General features: G+C 48.5%; 1 protein-coding gene across 4 annotated transcripts in view; it reads right to left on the bottom strand.

Moving 5' to 3' along the window:
- Positions 1-22,135, bottom strand: part of CAPN15 (calpain 15) — a 364,024-nt gene that overhangs the window by 279,064 nt on the left and 62,825 nt on the right. The window contains exon 1 of one of the 4 annotated variants that reach the window (XM_085628398.1): positions 14,202-14,309. The exons of the other annotated variants lie outside the window; for them this stretch is intronic. The gene's annotated coding sequence lies outside the window, so the exon portion shown is untranslated. Of the gene's footprint in view, positions 1-14,201; positions 14,310-22,135 lie in introns of those variants that run through there. 4 annotated transcript variants of the gene reach the window in all.

Below are 22,135 nucleotides of genomic sequence, written 5' to 3'. Positions count from 1 at the left end.
CCCGGCCCTGTATGCAAAGTGGCAATTGTGGCACCAGGGTTCGATAAAGAAAGAATTCAGGACAGCCACTACACCCTACAAGCAAACAATGCAACGCCCAGCCGCCGAAGCCACCAGCCGTGTGATTAACAGTGACTAATAAATAAAAGCGGGATATTGATATAAGGGAAACTTTGTTCACGCTCGTTGTAATAAAGTGAGGCACTGTAGGCTGTAAATGGCACCGTACTACCAATATTACAGCTTTTGTTATGACATTCTGTCGTCACAAGGTCATAACATTCAGAAAGAATAAGAAGGAAAAGTGAGTAATAAACGTGATAGTCAGTGAGTAGATCAAGTTTAGAGGCACAAGATACTTTTCAACATTACAGTACTTGGACCTTGTGTACTCAAAAGTTTTGTGTAAAAAGCAACACGCCAAGAGAGAATGTTTAACAAATTTAGTTAAAGCTTTTGTCCCAAAAAAATGTTAATAAATTCACTAGCCATTACAGCAAAACGAAAAATCATCCTCCACTGTATAAATGAAGCACTCCTTACACAACAGTGGCCTAATGGGCAAGTTATTTTCTCATTCGAATACTAATTGTGCATATAAAGCCTACCTGCACTTAACGAGAGAGGAGAACTCATTTCAAATTCACCGTTCGGTTCGGGTTAGGAGATGTTTTAGCGGTTGTCTCTGCAAAGATTAAGTAAAAAACTCACAAGCTGGCACACTTGAGGGTATTCAAAGAGTTTTATGGTCGTTTTCCACCCTGACAAAGTGCATACAACTGCACCTGTTAAAATCATGAGCATTTACCTCCTTTCCCGGATAAGAAAGGGGAGGAACACCTCGATGTGAAAGTGTCGGAATGAGTGTTAAAAAACTACATATGAAAATTCGTGATCCAACTCCTCAAGTGTCAAGAGGGGACCGTGACAAAAAAAATGGAAAAGACAAGCAATTAAATACTGGTAATTACGACCGTATGCTTGACAAAAACACAAAATAATATAACAGGAAAAAAATAAATCAATGATGGTCTTCAATGAAAGCACAAAAGTCCGTGAAACAAAAGGGCTGCGGAAAACAAACAACTGAAGAATGGAATGCTTGCATTAGTTTCAGCAACTTTTCTGTTTTCCTCGGTACAATGAGTCCCGTGATCACTGTGCTGTAGAAATCAGCTAAATCTCACTGAAGACACCTAAATAATCCGGTCTGGGGTTGCTTGTGCTCCCATCTAGTGGGAACCCGCCTGGCAGTTTGGTCTGGGATCTTTCTACTGGAGCAGAATCGAGACTGATATACATGAGGCTGGCCTCCATCTACAGTGGCGCAGTGGAGAAAAAAACATGATGGACTTAAATGCTTTCCAAGTGATACTGATGTTTTCCCACTCCCCACCCTCCTGCCAGCCCTTTCCACCGCCCAGGGCTACTTATACAGGCTGCTGCACGAACAAAAGATGCGCCGCCGGCGGACCAACGGCAAGACGATCTGCGCCCGTCTGTCACTGGACCGCGCTAGTGCCAGTAACCCTGGTTCTTCCACCCCATGAAGCTACACCACCATGGACCTCCAAGCCCTGGAACCCGGAAGCACAAACAACCACTGCTGCCGCACATCCCCGCAGACCACCATAGGACCATTCTCCTGCCAACACTGCCGCCTCACCCTTCAGCACCGAACCAACCAACACCACCAGAGGCACCTCAAGCGCTACTGCTTCCACCATATCGACCGCAACCACCACAATACTACTCCAATGTATCCTACTTAATGCACTATACCTCAGTAAACAATCCACGGAGATCTGGGACACGATCTCTTTGCTCACCCTGGGCGTCATCTTCCTCACAGAAACCTAGCTAAACCCCACCTTCAATCAAGAAATGAGCTTCCCGAAGGCTACAAGATAACACGCTTGGACTGAACCAAAAAACACAGAGGTGGAATTGCCATCTTCTACAAGGACACCATCCGCTGCACGACTTCCCCTGATGACCCAACACCAGTAATGGAACACTTCAAATTCCAAATCCACCCAGATGGAAAAAGCACCATCAGAGGCACGCTGGCCTACAGACCAACAGGACTTGCCTAAACTTCAGCAAGGCCATCCTGGAACTCATCACCCCACTCACAATCGATTCCGAGAACTACATCGCCAAGGGACCCTCAACTTTCACCTCGATTACCCCATCAACGCCAATACCACGAACTCCCGGAGAGCAAGGGCAACATCGGCCTCAAGCAGCTTATCACCAATACTACCCACAGCGCAGGACACACCCTCAACCCTATTTTCACCTCTAGCGAAAGAGTCAGGTACAACCACACCACACAGCTCACCGGATCCAACCACCACAGTGTACATTTCACCATCGCAGAATCTACCTACTCCGGCACCGTGCCCACCGATACATGCAAGTAGACTGGAAAAAGTTATCACAAGACCAGTGGAACAACATTCTCTACTCGCACCTCCCAGACACTACACATGAACAAGCAAAGAAATTCTCCCAGTGGAACACAGAATGTGCGGACACCAGGGCGGAAAGGGAATCCAACGCAGCCCTGGTAATTTTGTCAGACCAGCCCCCACCCCCTGCAGGAAGGAGGGGGACAAGTGTGAAGCACTGCTGATTAACAAAACTGGCCCCCAGCAGTGCTGCTTTTGTTACTAGGGGCCGAAATAGCAGTATCACTGCAAAACTAGCCCCCAGTAACAAAACCAGCCCCCAGCCTTCCAGGCAAATGCTGATGCCCGCTACTGTCAGTCTGGCCCTGGCAGACGCCATCGCCCCCGCCAAGACAGCCAAGGGCAGAGATCCAAGCAAAAGAGCAAGCTGGTTCACCAAGAAACTGCACTACACCAAATGCAACTGCCGACAACTTGAAAGGAAGTGGAGCATCAGCAAAAAACAGAGGATCGCTCTCAACCAGTACCGTCGTCTCCTGAAAGAAACCAAGAAGAATGCCCTAGCAGACTGTATTGGAGCCAGCGCAAACCACAGCAAGGAACTCTTTAACCATTGTGAAGGAATTCACCAATCCCGCAACCACCGAAAACAACATCACTCCCTCCTAGGAACTGTACGACAACATCGCAGACTTCTTCCACGGCAAAATCTCAACTATTTACAAAATCTTTGAACGCCAACCCTCCGCCGCTGACAGCATCAACCAGCTCACACCCACGAACACAAACCACAAACACCTTCTAACCCTCTGGGATCCTCTCACCAAGCAAGATACCATCATGTACTCAGTGCACTCAGGAGCAATAATGAACCTGTGTCCCCACCACCACCAGGAAGCAAGACAATCTGCCACAAACTCAACAAGGTCCCAAACACCGCGGCCTCCTTCCGGGAGGACTGGAAACACGCAGACGTAAGGCCCTTGCTGAAAAAAATATCCATAGACCCAGCCGAACTTAAGAACTACAGGCACATCCCTCTACTCTCCTATCCCGCAAAAGTCCTCGAGAAAGCTACTAACCAGCAACTCACCCAACACCTAGAAGACCACAACCTCCTTCACATATCCCAATCCAGATTTCAAGCAAACCACAGCACTGAGACAGTCCTGATCGCAGCCACCGGCATCAGAATCCTCCTGGACCGCGGAGAAACAGCAGCCTTCATCCTCCTGGACCTTTCCGCCACGTTTAAAACAGTGTCCCACCACATCCTGATCAACAGACTCCACCAAATCAGGACCCAAGGAAACGCCCTCAAATGGATCGCCTCGTATCTCACCGGCAGAACCAAAAGGATCCGTTTCCCAACTTTCACTTCAGAGGCCAAGATGATCATCGTCCCTCAGCCTGACCCTCTTCAACACCTACATGACCCCCCGCCATGGACTCAACATCATCTCCTACGTCAACAACACACAGCATATTATCTCACTATCCGAAGATTCCTCCACATCAAAAGCGAACTTCCACAGATGCATGATGACCATTGCGGAATGGATGAAGGACAACTGTCTCAAGCTCAACACGGAAGGCCTCATCTTCAGGAACAACACCTCGCCATGAAACGACATATGGTGGCCCACGGCGCTCCGCACTCGCCCCCCTCCCGCCCCAACAGACCACACCTGCAACCTCGGCATCATCCTGGATAGCAAGCTATCCATGAAGAGAAGTCAATACAGTTTTCCAAACCCTTTGCATGCTCAGCAAGATCTTCAGGTGGCTGCTGCTAAACACCAGACAGACCGTCACACAGGCCCTCGTCACCAGCAGTCTTGACTACAGAAACGCACTCTACGTAGAAATCACTGCATGCCTCCTGAAGAGACTCCAGACAACGCAGAACTCAGTGGCAAGACTCATACACAACCTCCCCAGAAGGACCCACATCACACCCCATCAAAAAGAAACTATACTGGCTCCCGATTCAGAAGAAATGCCAGTTCAAGATGTTGACTCATACCTACAAGGCCTTGCACAATGAAGGACCAGCATACATCAACAAACACCTGACCTTCCACCAACCAACCAGACACTCTATCAGCTTCTCTCTCCCTCGCAGACACCAATGGATCCGCCGAGCCAACAGCAGAGTACGCTCCTTCTCGCACCTGGCTGCCAAGGCTTGGAACAACCTCTCCCTACACCTCAGGACTGCACCATCACTCCTGCAATTCAGAAGAGAACTAAAGGCCTGGATGTTTGAATGTTCAACCTCCACACAGCAGCATACCGCTTCGGAGCATTGAGACCCCCATGGGGGATTTGCTGTGCTCTATAAATGATTGATTGATCGCCAGTGGCTGAAATGAATTCAAACATTCGCCTATCACCGTTTTTGTTGTTCAGAGTATTGCAGATACGAGTAAATTGAATCAAAGTAGAAAGGCACACTTGGAAAAGCAAAAGGATGCAGCGGACTTAGCTTAAATTACGAAATCTGGAGTCACCACCCTTAAATTGAAAATGTCTGCATGTAATGCACTAAAACTTGAACCCAGCACTCTGAAAACAAAAGGCCTTTGTGTCTTGGACATCAAAAGAGACCAGCCAGCGAGCAGATCAGATCCAGGGAACTAAACCGGCCTAGTGGGTAGATTTTTCTTGTCCTGGTGACCCCATGGTGCTTCTTGCAAATGGGTTCCCATTTCTTGCTCAAGAAATAGTTTGACCAGGCACTCCAGATTTGCCAGGACAGTCCCGGTGTTTCACCACCTGTCCCGGCAGATCTCGGGAAATTTGGCTCCTGTCCCAGTTTTTCGAGAGGGCCGACTGAAAACAGTGGGAGGTGACTTTTAGGTTTTCCAAAACAGGAATAGTTAGCAGCTGCAATGAGAGAAATTTAATTAACAGGCATGATACTGGCTTTCAAAATGTTATTTTAGCTATTCTTTTACTCAGTGCCTTAAATGGAAATATAGAAGTGCAGGTACTCAGTATTTCGAGTACCTGCTTACTCCTGAGAAGTGACGGTACTCCACCATGAAATGTATTGCAGCACAGGTGAGAAGTGCCGGTACTCTATCTTACAATTTAAAGAAGTGCAGGTACTCAGTCCCGGATAGTACCTGCCCGTTTAAAGCACTGCTTTTTACTGCCTCTTCAATGCCGACGAGCGCTGTCATTCTGTGCTCCAAGTTGAAGTAAAATTGTAGTCCTATTTTTGTGAAATAGAAGGGTTTTTGGCTTTAACATTCTAGTCACCCTATCAAGAAATGAAAGCCTGATTCATACATCTTGGAGACCTGCCAGCATCTTCAGACTTTTGTGGATTCCTGCCCCGTCCTTGCTGGGTCGGCACCATTGGGCTTCTTGAAGCATGACACGTTTACCCTTGGCCACGGTGGGTGCAGGAGCGTGTGATTTTGCTCGTTTCTCCAGGCGCGCGCTCACACACAGTACACTCACGCCAAAGGCTCGTGAGCCACACCTAAACAAGAGTTAGACAAGTGACGTGTCACGTTGGCGAGGTGGGGGGGGGGGGGGGGGGGAATTTAGCATTTTGAGGCACGCTCCTCTCCAGTATGCCACATGGTCATAGGCAGCCGGAGAAACAAGATGCCACCTAAATCTGCTGTGCGTGATTTCAACGCACAAGTTAAGGGTCCTTGGGAACAAATGAAGGGAGCGACCCGCGGCAGAATGATGAGCCGAGAGGCCACATTAAAAGTGCGCGGAATATAAAAACAGACCACGGGGCCAATGCATTTAAGGAGGCGGCGGGAGCAGATTTTAATAATGGAAAAAAACCTCAAACTGGAGTGAAGTCCATCCTGTAGAGGAGCCGAAATGTATCGATTACCGGGACATATACACGTATAAAGTGGCCTACTGCAGGGGGTTCGACGCATCCCGTGTAATTTAGAACACAGGGGGGGGGGGTTCTGTCTATAGGCGAAATTACCCAAAAAAAACTGTAGTTGTTTGCAAAAATTCCTATGTTTAGCGGCCCGTTGCAGTGCAAGTGGGTGCGAAGTGTCTCCTCCCCCTGCACTCCGAACAATTCTGCTTGAAAATGGGAAAAGATAGACATTTCTAAAATGCCTCGTCAGTTTGCCAAAACGCATTCCAGTTAAGGGCATTCATTCAAACGAGAAATTTGTAGCTTCGTGCCACAAATACTTTTCACACACAAAACTGACAATAAACTAGTGCACTTGTGCTCTTTTAAACATACCCAGCAGTGCCACTTTTGTTTAAATAGAACACGTATGAAAGAAGCTACAAGCCAATCAGAGGCGGAGGTTTGGGGGGCACTGACCAGAGAATCATTTGTCTATCGATCTACATCAGAACCAACATGTGGTCAAGTTATTGCCCGAAGAGGTTAGAGAGAGTAAAGGGGAAGGAAAAGAGACAGAATGGAACGTGCATTGTGAAAGCTTCGTTCGGAAATGTTTATGTAAGCTGTGAGCAAGCCCTGTGTAAAGGATGCAAATGCAGATTGTATGTGCAAATGTCTCAGTCAGGAGTGTGTGTGTGTGTGTGTGAAAGCGATACTACAAGGCAAGGGGTGAAAGCACCACTACTGCTTTGTGCAAATGATTCCATCCTGCTGGCTCGGACCCTGAATGGATTTCAAGCCCAACTCAAAGCCACTAAAACGACTGTGCAAAGAACAAGTTCAAAGTGGATACATCAAAATCCAGAATCGTGGTCTATCATCTAAGATCAAAAAGACACGAAACTTGGCCATTGCTTTTGGGTGGTTGGCATGCACTAACAAATCAAAAATGTTCTGATATCTAGGGATAAACATCTCAGATACCATAAGGTGGCAACATTGTGTCATGGAGATTGACAAAAACAGAGTATTGCCAAGGGAATCCTCCCCTTTGACCCTCACCTGGATAAACCCAGTCTCGTCAATCAAATTCAAAAGGCCACAGCGGGCAGCACATTATGTTACAGCGGGAAATGTACTGGCACCATTCCAATCAAAAGGTGAACAGCTTTTTCGTTTTCCTTAAAAAAAAATAAAAAAGCCCCCGGCCTCCCACAGTTCACCACAACTGGTTCCACCAGAGGGCAGCATGAGCTACACACCAATCCAGGATACAGCCACCAGTACCCCTCTATTTTGTATGCAGCAAGAAGGAAATTCAACACAGCCACAACCTGACTGGCAAAGCACAGAAAGAGGTGCAACATTTCTTCACAAAAATACAAATGTATGATAAACCCTGAAAATGATATGGAAAGTCTCACTCTCTAGATCAAGTAATGGGCCAGAGCGATAAACTCAGCCTAGGCAAGGCAGTTATGAAAGCCCTGCTGAAACACTGCCTGCTGCAAAGAGGAGTCCCAAAAACCGACACAGCCTTTGACTATGAAAAGCAGAATTTCGCCCCAGATCTTCACCGAAGTTAAGCACCCTATGCTTTACATTAGGATAACAATACTTCTGAATTAGCCAAGACTCTTATTCCTGGTGCGCTGCAATAGTTACCAGTGAACAAGACTCTTGCTGGTCCAGGTCCGGCCTACATTGCTATGATGTCCTTGCTGTGGTTTGGGCAGCAACACGGACTCATTTCCTGATTTTTTGCAAGGCGTTTGCATCAATCCAGAAGGGAACAACTAGACTACAAATCACAAAGTTAGCATCAGAAGCTTATTGCTAAAATACTAATAAGGTCTACTTACTTTCAGGGGAAAAACATGGACACAAGTCAAAACCTATAGTGCGTCAGGAGTACCCGACCGAGGATGAGCCACGGTCGCTGATGGAGTAGAGCAACAACAGAGCGCTACAGTAACCAGTAACGCAATCACCTACCGCTGGTACGCGCGCCAACAGCTCGAGACCGAACACCTGAAAGGACACACAAACCTGTCTACAGCATAACGTGGAGTCCACATCTTGCCTTGTCTGAAGGCACCTTCCAGTGTCTCCATGGCAAGGCCCTATCATATCACACAACAGGCAGTCCAGACTTCAAACATGATTTTTATACTCACTTATACACTTTGTTTATCTTTCTGGTACATTTTCAATCACAACTCAGTAGTCACAAGCTTGGACACTTACTAGACCCATCTCTTCAAGTCTCTCAAATTATACAGTTACTCCACTTCACACATGTAGTTTGTGCTCGCAAAGAGCCTTACATGATATTAAAATGTGAATATTTGCGTTGTGGGAGAGTGTTGCATAGAAACAAAAAGAAAAAGGAACTCAAGTATGTCCCCCTAGCTTTCACTTTGCAAATGCCTTATGTTGGATGGTCCCCACTTGCCTTTCACCTTTTCACTTAACCCGGACTCTGTATGTTGGGTTCCATTCGGGCTGCTGGGTTCGTGATAAGCTTGTTTTCTCCCAGTCTCCTTGGGCGCCTGCCCATCGGTAGTGCTCCTCTGCCCCGGTGCCACAGCGTCTGTGCAGCCGAGATACAATCTCCTAACCGTGACGCTTAACACCAGCAGGGACCAGTGTTCCGACATTAATAATTTAGTTCACAGGAGGACGATACTAATTAAAAAGCGCCAGAGAAAGACAGTTTACACTGGAGGTGTGTCACCAAACAACCCATGGGGGAAAGGGTGCACGGTGCGGGCTCAGACACCTGGACATGGCTTTGAATTCGAGGGATGGCTGGTCACTAGGGTGGAGGGTGCGGGCACTCTCGTCTAGAGGTTGGGCCTGTGCCTTCGCCACGTGACTAATGGTGGCTGCAATGGGTTCTAATACAAGCAAGGAGATTTGGTAGTAAAAGAAACAAGCATCTGCAATGCAGTAGGTCTCGTATTTACGCGAGTTTGAACTATTGGTATTGTAAATGACAATGCCTTTTTTTTAAATAGTTTATTTGTCAAAAGCACAAAGAGTGGAGCTCTGTAACCCAAAGACTTCCGTAGCATCAATATACATTATAATGACTGACATTTTTCTCATATATATAAAAGAATATCGAAAGGACTTGCAATTAAATCAAAACAGAAGAAAACGAAAAACATACAACACCCCCCCCCCTCTCCCACACCATGACAATGCCTTTTATTTTGGTTTTTAAAACGTAAATAAAATGCATTGTCATTTACAATGCCAATAGCTTAAACTCGTTCAAATGCAAGACCTATTGCATTCCAAATGCTTGAAGGCATTGCTGAGTTGCCCCCTTCTGTCTCCCATGGCCCCTGAAGAGGTCCCCATTTGCTACAAGTTAAATAAACAAGCCAGTGGTCACAACTGCGCATGAGACACCCTCCTGCAGTTTGAAAAACTCATTGAAGAAAATAGTGTTTACAGACCAAAGACAACATCCTGTGTAACAACCGAAGTAAAAGGGCCAGTCCTCATGGGATGTTACGAATTAAGACAAATGCAAAAACAACAGTTGATGGACAGAATGCAGAGCAATGTCATACAATCACCCCAGTACAGAGATCTGGGCATAAATCCATCGTTTTTTTGCTCACCATGCCATTCCAGTTTGAACCAAGCCATAGGAGACAAGGCAATACTAAGGAGGGACTAACAAGCCTAATAACGAATCAGAAGCCAGCATTTATGAAGGACAATGACACAAGCCAATGACAAATATGGGCAGAGAGAGGACGGTGCTTCAAGTACATACTCAAATACAGCATGTCTCGCACTAAAAAGTCACTAGTTTGGGTGCCGTGGGCCCCTCACATACCTGAGGCTCAGGATCGCTGCACCTGCTATACTGTTGATCGGTACACCCCTGCTGAATGGAAATGGTTAAACCCTTTCCAATATAAAGCCGGGTTCCACCTGCTGCGCAGGTCACGGTGACTGCTGCAGGGTCTAGAGGTCCTCCAGTGTTATTCTTCTTTAAACTTCAGTGTTTTCTGCCTTGGAACTGGGATCACTGCGCATTTCCATGTGTCAGAGGGACAGGACCGAGCGGGAGGCAGTCGTGCTGCAGGTTTCTGGAAATAGAGACCTATAATAAATACAGTGAATTTGGAGGTCAGCCTGGAAGTGTTAGATCCAAGGCTGACAATCAGCCGGAGCTTCGAGGGAAGATGACCGGCTCCTGACTCTTAACCTCACCCTTGTATGGAGTCAGGCCGGTCTAGGAACAAGGCACGAATCCTGTAAGAGCATGCCGAAGAGAAGACGTCCCTGGTCTCCACGGGACACAGACATACGGACACTGCAGCCTACTAAGGTAGGAGGCAGGGATGGAGACAGTGATGGGGAGCATGGCAGAGAGCTATAGAGAGGAGGGAGAGAGAGGACGAGAGAGACCTAGAGAGGAGAGAGAGACCTAGAGAGGAGAGAGAGACCTAGAGAGGAGAGAGAGACCTAGAGAGGAGAGAAAGAGTAAACGAGAGTGAGCACAAGTGAGGGGGAAATTGAACGGGAGAGTGGCCATAAGTGAACAAAAATGGAAACTAGTGGAAACTAGTGAACGAGAGAGGAAATGGTATTTGTGAAGGAGAGAGGGAAAGAGTGAACGAGATGAAAAAGAAAGTGATGGAGAGTGAAATGAGACGGTCAACAAAAGAGTAGGTGAAGGGGCAGGGTGACTGCCTAGAAGAAACAAGTGGGCCTTGACATGGAAAATATATAGTTAAGCAGAGGGGAGGGCGTGGACAGCCAAATGTGACATGTGGAATGCTGTGTATGCAAAGGCAGTGGGGAGCACTAGAACAAGTCCAAAAGCCTTGGGCTCACCCTGAGCAGTGAGAATTGGAGTACTATCCAGGGAAAGTAGGCACTACAGTAGAGATAGGCAGGTGCTAGGCGGGGTGGTTCAGAGGGCTCACTACATAGACTGCTGGCCTTCTGTGGTCACTTTACATGAACCGTGGTCAACCTAAAGTTCATCAGAGCACCCCATGACATTACTCACCAGTCTACTAACACCCATGATGACACAATACTGCCTCGATGCGCTGCCACCGGTCCTATTTTACAAAAAGCATCCCTGCTCTTAGTATTTCTACCCATTAACAGTCTTTCAGTGCTCGGAAGAAACCATAGGGTGCCATACTCCTTAGGGTACCATACTGGCACTATGCGGAAGAAAAACTCCAGGTCAAAGATGTTACAAGTCAGTAGCAACCAAACAGAATTAAAAAATATGGTGGTTGTTTGAGGGAAACAGACTGAAAATAGTCAGTGGTCCTAATCAAGTTCTTAGAGGAAACATGTCAAGTTTTGCCCGTTGCTGCTGGGGCAGCCACGCGCTTTATAAATCATGTAACAGAACATGTAACATAACATTTAATATATCTTAAAAAAGCACACAACAATAGATCCTTAATTCAGCTTTGAAGGCACTCAGAGTACGGAGGTCAATGAACTAGAGGGGACGCAGATGGAAGTGACCCAATGACCTCGCATTTGGATGTTACTCCAGGGGGCACAAGGCGAGTTTGAAGATGGAAAGTGACCTTCCCACCCATCCTTGAAGAGAGCCCCTCCAGGGCTGGCCACCATCAAATGTATTTGAAGTCTTGACACCTCTGCCAGGCTCTTCTGATGAGACAGTGAATGAACGGGTATAAAGAGATGCGCCCTCTTCATCCAAGAATGTGACAACTATACCCCCTTGCTCCAATTGCAGGTGACGTTCGATGGGTGACCAATGGGACAAAGAGGTCAGCAGAAAGCCTCTCCCATGTGACCGATGTGATGGGACTCCTAGGACAGCCATGAGCACCCCTCGTTCCGTCACTGGATTCCATGTCCTCCCCACAGGACATCCGTCTCAAGAGGGCAGTCAGAGAGATCCGCAGACTCCATGCCTACAGAGCGGATTCCATATCTTTTCGATGGTGAGTCAAGTGTCTTGTCATTGTCACCAATTCACCTAAAAGGATACAGCATGATGGGGACTCCCCACCTCCAGGCCACACGCTCCTTACCACTAAGAGTCCACTCCAGCACAATTCTGGGATCTGCAAATGGATGCCTAACACAGAAGGAAGAGGGATCTTACGGCATGTTGGCTCCTGAGGCTTCGCACAAGCACATATAGAGCTCAAAGCGAGGCCACTGGACAGTCCAGCTGATCCCTATGCAAGTAAAACCATCACAGCAAGAACTAATCAAGCACACGCCAGCTCAGGTAAAGAAGCTGATGGTGCTACAAGTGGGACCTTGATAACCGTTCCATGGATAGACAAATCCCAATTTGTCCCACTCAGAATCCTTCATATGTGGCAGACATTTATTCCAGATATTACGTCATGATCAAGATGGAGTCACTTCCACTCCTGCACGCTCCATACAAGCTGCAACAAGCAAACTATTGCAGCTCACCTGCCCCAATTACGGCTAGAGTGGTCAACCTCGAAGCTGGGGAACCGGGTTCGAATCTCGACAACGACACTCAACATCCTGTGATTCTGGGCAAATCTCTTAATCTTCCCGTGCCTAACAAAAATTAGTTTGTTAGTCTGTAACGCAACTGGTGCTCATGTAAAGCGCTCTGATACCCAATTTCTCGGATCTAGTTGGCGCTATGTAAACTCTAAAAAAATAAAATTAAAAAAATAAGCAGATTTTCCAGCGTAATTCAAGGGAGACCATCAAACCCAAAGAGTGATCGAGTTTTCAGAAGCCAGGATTCTTCAGCTTCTCCCTGAACTGCAGGAGCTGTTAGGACGCCATTTTGTCACTGAAGCCCGAGTACACAATACAAATGTTCTGTCTGCATTGCAGGTGCACCTATCACTACCCTATTACCTAGAACGATGCTCAGAGTTCACCTCCCATAGAGTCTTCTAATAGCTTCACAGCCGTTAACACTGTTTCTACATACGAGTTCAATCACCTAACGAGGCGTAGATTATGGCGCAGACCTACAGGAGCACTTGTACCTGCGAACCACTGTTCGCTGCCTCCATCTGGCCCAAGTTCCTTTGATACAGTCTCTAAGACAATAGACTTCAAACTTTTTAATGCCACGCCCACCCTCGTGTAGAAATAAAAATGTTATCAGGCCCAGAAGAATGACAAACATTTTCTCACAAGAATTCCAAAAAAGCAGCAACTCTGAACATATTTAACAATCGAAGCATTTTAGTTATGTTCACTTTACCTTGAAAAAAATGCAAATACACGGCTACCAAAATACTACTGGCAGCCCTGTCCCACTAAACGCATCTGCAGTGTGCAGGACAATGAATGTTTGGATCGATATCCAGCCCCATTTTGACACTTACAGGACATGAGTAATAAAAACATTAATGAGGGCCCATTATTGAGTGGCTCAACCCCTCTTGGTTTTCTTCCAGTAAAAACACAGCACCCTTTCGGCATTATGTTAGTTTCAAATCCTCAGGGAGAGGGAGTTGATCATAAAAAATGCTCTTCTTTGCCAGAGGTCCCCCCCTCCCCCCACCACCATCCTCCGAAAAGTGGGGATCAGCGCGCCACTTTGAAGACCTCTGCTACCCAACTTTACATGTACCTTTTCATACTACACTTCCTCAGATTCTAAGCATTTTAAAATGACCTGTCCTTCCTAGTCTTCAATTTACTGCACGGAAGGCAGGGCCAACCTTGCCAAGTTTGCTCCTGGTGACCTTTCACATTACATGTGTCAGCAACACCCGCTTTCCCGAGGCCACTGCAGCTAAAAGAGTCCGTGTGCAGAGGGCCAAGAAGACATACGAGGGTGAGAGACACTAGGCCATGACACCATCACACGCTGCCCATTACTATGCTCGCCCTGCGACTGCCATTTCCCCTCCATCTCACAGCATTACACCAGTAATTGTGATATTTTACACAAAACTCACCGCTGGGTGGGAAGGTCAGATACACCAGTAAAGTCACTCAGGCCTACCGCCCGAAATTCAAGCCCGGCTTCTACAGTGCCACTCTGTGCGATCCTAGGCGAACCGCCATCTTTCTTCCTGTGCCTCTATGATGATTGTACAATATAGATGTTAAAAGAGAAGTGAAGGGGGGGGGGGGGGCAGGAAAGTGCTGTCGTTCCTTATCGGCAGCCACAGCCACCCTGCTGCCGGGAAGGCTCGGCCTGACGCGTCAGCCGCTCCCCGCCGAGGCTGACGCCGCCCCGGAGCCCCGGGCAGCCCCATCTGAGAGCCCGGGAAGCTTCGCACGTCAGGTCTGACAGCTCAGACTTGTTGAGCATCCTGCTTTGCTGTGGTGCGATCCGGGCACTTCTGCCAAAAAAGTCCGATTAAAAGCACAAGAGAAGCTCACGGATGAGTCATGTCCCCCATGCCGTCTCCAGCAGCACTGCCGCTTCACACTCACAAGGGCATCCCAGAGGGGAGTCCGAGGGCGCGGATGCCCACACATGCCATCCCAGAGGTATGCTGCCCCCCACACTGACCCCCGGTGGAGGCTGGAAGGGACGGTCCTGGATGCCAACTGTTCGGGGTGAAGATGCCCTCAAAACTGGCACTGCAGAGGGATAACAAAATCATCGACCTTAGCAATTCTAAGGAAATCACTTTAACCGATGACACTGCATTTTGTTAAGGCCCTCCACAGAGCGCAGTCCAGGCGAGGTGGTGGTCGCAACAGCGTCTATTCCATTACTGATTCAAAGACCAAAGTCCGTTTCATGGTTATACCATCCTTAAATGCCATTTGATGCATGAACATGCTCTAGACAAGGGTGATCCGATGTGCAACAATATCCTTCTCTAGGGCCATTCCAAGCCATAGTGACACCAAGAGAAGCCATTCCGAGGGCAATAATGTTTCTGGAGAACATTACAAGGGACAACGCCATTACGAGGTGCATGGGACAATGCCAATAGGAGAGGCCATTTTAAGGATAACAATGCTAACAAGAGGTCATCCCAAGGCTGATGCCATCAAAATAGGCCCTTCCAAGGCTGATGCCATCAAAATAGGCCCTTCCGAGAATAAACATGGTATCAAAGTAGGCCGTTCCAAGGATAGCAATGCCATCACGAGAGGGCATTTCCAGCAGAACACTGCTATCAAGACCAAGAACAACGTAATCAAGAGAGGCGATTCCAAGGGTAACAATCAATCTAAAGAGTCCCTTCCAAAAATAGCAAGGTCATCACACAGGACAAATCCATCAAGAGAGAATATTCCAAGGATAATAGGAGAGGCTGTTCCGAGCTCGTCCACTGTTGCTTGACATCCCCTTCGGTCCCGCTCCATTTGCCAAAGGCGATTCGAGGCAGTGAGTTAATCCGGCACTGGTTGATGTGACTTTGCGACCCCTACCGGTTTGTGGTCTTGTTAACTCGGACTTTTGTGGGGCCCCCGATGTACTATCTACCATTGCCAGTCTTTCAGTTACTATCTGTTTTTCCAGCCCCTTGACTCCACCCCCATATCCCCACTACCTTCTATGCTCTATTGGGACTGGTTTCTTTTTCTGTGTTATGCTATCCTCTTGTAACTAATGTAACTATGCAATTATTGGTTTCATGTAAAGTGCATTGATGCCTCCGGGTCTAGCCTTCACTTTATAAAACCTTTAATTGTAACTGATGTAACTTTAACGCAACATTTCTCTGATAAAGCGCTCGGATAGCTCCGGGTCTAGCCAGCGCTCTAACTTTTCAAATTATATCAAATCAGTACTTTTTTTCCTGAACGTGGAGACCTGTGCAACATGGCTGATGCCCGGTGGAGCTGCTAGACAGCTGAAGAGGAGATTGGCCCTGGTTTTTCCCCTTGACCGTCACCTACCCAGCCGGACATCGGTCACAGTTCCTCCTAGTCTCCCTCCTTCAATTTCTCACAACATTGTTTTGTTTACTGTGCCCTACCTTACTCTTGCAAATTATATAACATGTAACGCAACGATCCTAAATGTAAAGCGCTCCGATACCCTCTGGGGGTCTAGTTTGTGCAATATAAAACTTTATAAATAAATAAAAATAAACCATCGAGGGACACCTCCACCAGGAGAGGCCATTTCAAGGGGACCATGCACTCAAAGGTCACTGCGCAGTGATTATGCGCTCAATGGGCATTTAAAAGTGAAAATGAGCTCAAAGGCAATTTCAAGTGATACAATGCCTTCAATAGACACGGTTCCAAACATGATTCCCTCAACAAACAGAGCGGTACAAAAGGGGGTGGTGATGGACGGAGCATCAGAACCAATCAAACACTCACACCCAGTCAACAGATCAGAGTTTGATCCATCACCGTTCTTTAGCCCACTCTGCCACCCCAGTTCAGACAAGGCCAAATGCAAATCAGTCTGACCCTGTGCCTCATGGGAACAGTCCAGCCCGAACTGCCAAGCCATGCCTTCCCTGGACCGGAAGCCAGGCTTGCTTGAATCCAGTGGCAAAGTGAGCAAGGGACTCACGTCTGAGCATACCCTACCACCACCTTTTGTACCGCTTTGTTCGCCATAAGTTGGCAGGGTATGCTCAGACGTGAGTCCCTTGCTCACTTTGCCACTGGATTCAAGCAAGCCTGGCTGAAGACGGCTGAAATGCCAGAAACGGGTCCTAGGTAGCTTGTTTCCGGTCCAGGGAAGGCAAGTCTTGGCAGTTCGGGCTGGACTGTTCCCATGAGGCACAGGGTCAGACTGATTTGCATATGGCCATGTCTGAACTGGGGTGGCAGAGTGGGCTAAAGAACGGTGATGGATCAAACCCAGATCTGTTGACTGGGTGTGAGTGTTTGATTAGTTCTGATGCTCCGTCCATCACCACCTCCTTTTGTACCGCTCAACAAACAGAGGCCACTCCAAAGCCAACAAAACCTCAGAAACTAGCGAATACTTATGGACTGGGCCATGGCATTCCAAGGTAAATTTTAATCTGAACCAAGAAAGTCTCCAAAGAGCAACCCAAAGGTAACAAGGCCCTCAACAATGTCCATTTCACGAAATAACGAGTAGAGTGTCGCGTCGCAGAGTAAAGTAGAGTGTCGCGTCGCAGAGTAAAGTAGAGTGTCGCGTCGCAGAGTAAAGTAGAGTGTCGCGTCGCAGAGTAAAGTAGAGTGTCGCGTCGCAGAGTAAAGTAGAGTGTCGCGTCGCAGAGTAAAGTAGAGTGTCGCGTCGCAGAGTAAAGTAGAGTGTCGCGTCGCAGAGTAAAGTGTCAGGTCGCAGAGTAAAGTGTCAGGTCGCAGAGTAAAGTGTCAGGTCGCAGAGTAAAGTGTCAGGTCGCAGAGTAAAGTGTCAGGTCGCAGAGTAAAGTGTCAGGTCGCAGAGTAAAGTAGAGTGTCAAAGAGGAGTGTCGTGGAGTGTCGCGGAGTGGAGGGTCGCGGAGTGGCAAGTAGCAAAGTGTCATGGAGTGGAGTATCGTGGCAAAGAGTGGAGGCGGGGAGGGTGAAGGGGCATAGGGCGGAGGAAAGTAGAGTGTCACGTCGCAGAGTAAAGTAGAGTGTCACGTCGCAGAATAAAGTAGAGTGTCACGTCGCAGAGTAAAGTAGAGTGTCACGTCGCAGAGTGGAATGTCAAAGAGGAGTGTCGCGGAGTGGAGTGTCGCGGAGTGGAGTGTCGTGGAGTGTCGTGGAGTGGAGAGGAGTGGAGTGTCGTGGAGTGGAGTGGAGTGTCGTGGAGTGTCGCGGAGTGGAGTGTCGCGGAGTGGAGTGTCGCGGAGTGGCAAGTAGCAAAGTGTCATGGAGTAGAGTATCGTGGCAAAGAGTGGAGGCGGGGAGGGTGAAGGGGCATAGGGCGGAGGAGCATAGGGAGGAGTAGAGTGGTGTGGAGTGGCCTAGAGTGAAATAGAGCGGAATAGTGTCAGTGTGGATGAGCGTAGGGTGGCATAGCATAGAACGGAGTAAAGTATTGTGGAATGAAGTATTGAAGAGTAGAAGGGCGTATAGGGGCATAGAGGGGAGGGGCATAGAGGGGAGGGGCACAGAGTAAAATAGAGTGGAGTATAGTGTCAGTTTGGAGGGACGTAGGGTGGAGTAGCATAGAGTGGAGTAAAAGTGTCGTAGGTGTGGAGTGCCATAGATAGGAGTAAAATGGAGTACAGTGTCATAGAGGGCCATGGAGCATTGTAGTGTAGAATTTCAGATTGGAGTAGATTGTAGGCCTGGCCGGTGAACTTGCTCCGTTCGTGGAGTTTTCTGCACTCTGTACTTGCCAACATTAAATTGGCGAGCGAGGAAAATCCAACGCTAGACCATCTCCCAGCAAGATTTCTCAACGCTAGTGGTCGTGACAGCTCATGTTCAGAAACCATCCGTTCGCATTGAGGAAGCTGCCACTCGAGTAGAAAATCTACTCGAGCAGCAGAAAGAAGCAGTCCTCTCTTGTGTTGCGCATGGTGCAGTTCGCGCTTATTTTTCAGCGTGGTTGAAACACCCGGCTCTAAAAATCAGAGCAAACTAACGCACTTCGCCACTTATGGGACTCCGCCTAGCACTGCAGAACTCCCCAAACTCTGCCCAAGCCTAGTAGATTGTCAGAGTGGAGGGTCATGGAGTTGGTTAGAGTGGGGGGTGCAGAGTGGTGTGGCACAGTGGGGAGCGTAGAGTGGTGGAGCGCAGAGTAGGGGGAATGCATGGGGGATGCAGAGTTGGGGGGCGCAGAGTTGGGGGGCGCAGAGTTGGGGGGCGCAGAGTGGGGGGGGCGCAGAGTGGGGGGGGCGCAGAGTGGGGGGGGGCGCAGAGTGGGGGGGGGCGCAGAGTGGGGGGGCGCAGAGTGGGGGGGGCGCAGAGTGGGGGGGGCGCAGAGTGGGGGGGGCGCAGAGTGGGGGGGCGCAGAGTGGGGGGCGCAGAGTGGGGGGCGCAGAGTTGGGGGGCGCAGAGTGGGGGGGCGCAGAGTGGGGGGGCGCAGAGTGGGGGGGCGCAGAGTGAAATAGAGTGGAGTAGTGTGTAAAATGTTGTCAAGGAGTGGAGTCTCAGAGTAGAGGGGCATAGATGGACACAGAGTGGGGGGTGAGGCGTAGAGTGAAATAGAATGGAGTAGAGGGTCAGAGTGGAGGGGCATAGGGTGGCATAGAATAGAGTGGAGTACATTGGCCTAGGGGGTCTTAGAGGGTTGTGGAGTGTAATAGAGGAGAATGTCATTGAGCGGAGAAGCGTTTCAGAGTCATTGAGGGCCAGAGAGTGGAGTGTCATAGAGAAGAGTGGAATGCAGTGGAGTGTCGTATAGTGGAGTGTCGTATAGTGGAGTGACCCAGAGTGGGGTAAAGTGAAGTGGCATAGAGTGAAATGTAGTGGTGTACAGTGGACAGGCACAGAGTGAAGTGGCATGGACTGGAGTGAAGTAGCAGAGTCAAGTGGCACAGAGTGGAGTGAAGAAGCATAGAGAGTGAAGAAGCACAGAGTGGAGTGAAGAAGCACAGAGTGGAGTGAAGAAGCACAGAGTGGAGTGAAGTGGCACAGAGTGGGGTGTGAAGTGGCACAGAGTGGGGTGTGAAGTGGCATAGAGTGGGGTGTGAAGTGGCATAGAGTGGGGTGTGAAGTGGCATAGAGTGGGGTGTGAAGTGGCATAGAGTGGGGTGTGAAGTGGCATAGAGTGGGGTGTGAAGTGGCATAGAGTGGGGTGTGAAGTGGCATAGAGTGGGGTGTGAAGTGGCATAGTGTGGGGTGTGAAGTGGCATAGAGTGGAGTGAAGTGAAATAGAGTGGAGTGAAGTGGCATAGTGTGTTGCAGAGTAGTGTCAAAATGTAGAAATCATGCAAATACGAGTACCAAAACACAAAGGCAATGGTAAGCAAATGGGTGGAATGTTTTCCCAGGAAAGCTTTCAGAATGTCCACAAGATGTCCTAGAAAACCGTAGGCTTCGACCTAAAAGTTACAAGCGAAATGCTGTGCTCAGCAGATGACAGTCCAAGTGTAGCAATGCCCTGCCCTAAACGGATATAATTTTAGGTACGCTAGTGACCTCCGCAATGGGCATTCCGAAAGAGCTAATGCCCTCTACAAAAGTAATTCCAGGGGAGATAGTATACCAAAGCAAGTATTTTTGTGTATGCGTCCCATTAAATCTCGAACGCTATACGGATATGATCATGACCTTAACATGAGTTCACCCAAAGACAATGGGGCCTGTAACAGTCGGGGGAGATAAGTCTGCCCAGAGTCATTCCAGGGGAAATGATGCCTTCAGATGTCACTCTAGGTAGGACCATGGAGAGCAATTCACATGTGAGATGGCCATAAGAGGTCCATGCAGGCTGCTCCAGGCGTGCCCTGTTGCTGTGATCATGTGTGTGTTTCATGTGCTGCTGGGCTTGGCTCTCAGTGGCGCGTGGCTCAGACTAGAACGGACGCCTCTTTAGCCGCCCTATTCAGGCACAATTCAGCATCTCTACACGTTCAGGGCTCCCCAAAGATGAAAGCTACATGTACACCTTCACAGGGTGGTGGGGTGTCGCCTCAGTGATTTAAGGTAGACACAAATAACCTGTAACTTGGAGAGGGCGTAGGGAGATGGGGCCAGGTGCTTCACTTCACAAAGGGGCAGTAGGCAGTGAGGCGACCTGCAGGAAAGCGCCCTCCATAGCGGCAACCGAGGCAAAGGCTGTTTTTCCACATAAAGCGAGCTGCCTCACAGCTTCAAATGCCAACCACAAGCCACTAAAGGGCAATTTATTGTCGAGGAAAGGGCACACCGCAAAGCACATCATTATGAATCTGATGTCGCAACAGCCTCGATCATAACGCGTGTGAAATGATTGATCTCCTGACGAGAAACGCTTCGCAGAAGGTAATCCAAATGTTCCGGGCCGCGGCCCGCAGCGTGCGGACAGAGCGTGGCGGAAGCAGCCCCGTCCAAAGCTTCAATCACCAATCCGGTTACAAAGCACGGCCGCGATTTAACTACTGCGCAAGAAGAGGGGCTTGTGTGAAAATAATGGACAGATCTCAGCCTGAACCACAGCGCGACCATAGAAGCAGCACCAGAGTGCGCACACAAAGGTCTGCGGATCGAAGTGTTTCAACAAAGCATCAATAAATCTCCCTCAGTCCTGAGGACAAGATGGATGAAGGGTATGCGGCTCCGCACTTTAAACATTCGCCGCTGACGTCTGCCGTGTACTGCGCAGGAAGTGGAGCTATTTTGAAACGAATGAACATATTTCAGCCTGAACGGTGCAGGTAGACCGGGGGGCATGTTGACTGAAGGGAATGAGACTGCGTTAAATGTTCGCTGCTGACATCTGCTGTGCGCTGCGGGTCACCAGCTACAGGATCTGGTAAGTCCAACTCCGGTTTCTATCCTTCTCCGATCCATTAAATTGGGCAGTACCAACAGCAGAACTTTACAGGGCTTACAAACAGTAGTATATTATGTTGAAACGAAAAAAAAAAAGGTTACTACTGTATGCAAGCAGAAAACATAGACCAGCTAAGAAAGGGGTTCCATTTCAAGGAGGAATCCATCCGTTTTGTGTCCACTTGGAGTTAAGTGCTTAGAATATTGTCATCCTCACTATTATGAGTTTAAAAAGGGGCATATTGAATAGATCAGCCAAGAAAGGTCGGTATCGGCCTTTCTCTCGGGTCCCCACCCAGGCCAGAGTTCTATTCCCATGACCCCTGGGGCTGAAGTAGGCCTAATAAAGGTCCTATCATGGAACGTAAATGGGCTCCTAGCGCAGTTTAAACGTGGGGCAGTCATGAGAGCGGAGAAACAACACAAACCCAACATCCTTCTCCTCCAAGAAACCCACCTCATGGGCAACAACCGCCCCTTCCTAGCCCGGATGGGATTTTCAAGGGTGTTTCATGCTTGTTTTACCAGGAGTTCAAGAGGAGTAACTATCCTTATTATGGGACGGATTGCCTCT

This window comes from Triturus cristatus, chromosome 10 (genome assembly GCF_964204655.1).
Source record: "Triturus cristatus chromosome 10, aTriCri1.1, whole genome shotgun sequence".
In the NCBI taxonomy this organism is placed as follows: Eukaryota; Metazoa; Chordata; class Amphibia; order Caudata; family Salamandridae; genus Triturus; species Triturus cristatus.
The sequence above is the reverse complement of the archived record's forward strand: the minus strand, read 5'-3'. Positions and strand labels throughout refer to the sequence as shown.